The sequence below is a fragment of the Atta colombica genome, unplaced genomic scaffold, assembly GCF_001594045.1.
Source record: "Atta colombica isolate Treedump-2 unplaced genomic scaffold, Acol1.0 scaffold277, whole genome shotgun sequence".
In the NCBI taxonomy this organism is placed as follows: domain Eukaryota; kingdom Metazoa; phylum Arthropoda; class Insecta; order Hymenoptera; family Formicidae; genus Atta; species Atta colombica.
This window is the reverse complement of record NW_017259378.1, coordinates 298,097-298,992: the sequence shown is the minus strand read 5'-3', so window position 1 is coordinate 298,992 and position 896 is coordinate 298,097.

Below are 896 nucleotides of genomic sequence, written 5' to 3'. Positions count from 1 at the left end.
CCCTCCCCCCCTCTCTCTCTCTGTCTCTCTCTCTTTCGTATCATCACGCCACGTGTTTTAGTGCAAGCGCGAGGGAACCATGACAACCGCGCATAGAATTGAGAATAAATCTCAAAGCACATTTTTAAACGCGGTCATCGCTTTCGAGTAATCGAAATCTGAGATAATTGCGATTACGTATAAGTGCAATTCACTAATTGCGCGAAACCGCGTTGTAGAGCTACGAAGGTACACAAATCGAAAGAAACTATATATTCGTGCTAGCGTGCCTCGAACTTTCTTATTATGGTTCTCTCTTTTTTTTTTATCTCTCCCTCTCTTTTTCTTTTCTCTTTCTATCTCTTTTAGCGATTTAATTTTCACGTAAAATGATCAAAATGATCCTGCGCGCGTATGCCTGAGGCTTTCGATTTAAAGAAGATGCGAAGTCATCTGGGCAAGACTGATCTTTATTGTAACGAACTATGAGATGCGAAATGTTTTCTCTCTCTTTTATCTATTTTTTTTCTCCATTCTCTCTTGTCTTTTTGATTTTCGTTTTTCATGAATGTAAGCGCTTGTAAAGCGCGTTGAAAAGAGGATAGTACGATAAAGTATTTCATTGACGAAAAAGAGCCGCGTAAAATTGTACGTTTGTGGACGAAATGAGTTAAGTAATCGGACAAATTGGTTAATGTAATCCATTGTTTCATTAATTAATGTAGTTAATCAAGCGACTGATCGCATTGATTAAAATTAAATAAGCGATTAATTAAGTTAATTACGCGTAAGAGAAATCGTGAACGCGCGTGATTTCTGGTTCACCTCCATGTTAAAGAATGAAGTGCAATGAGAGAACGCGATTGATCTTTTTTGTCGGCTAGTCATTGGGCAGCTCTATGAGATATTAAGTGTAC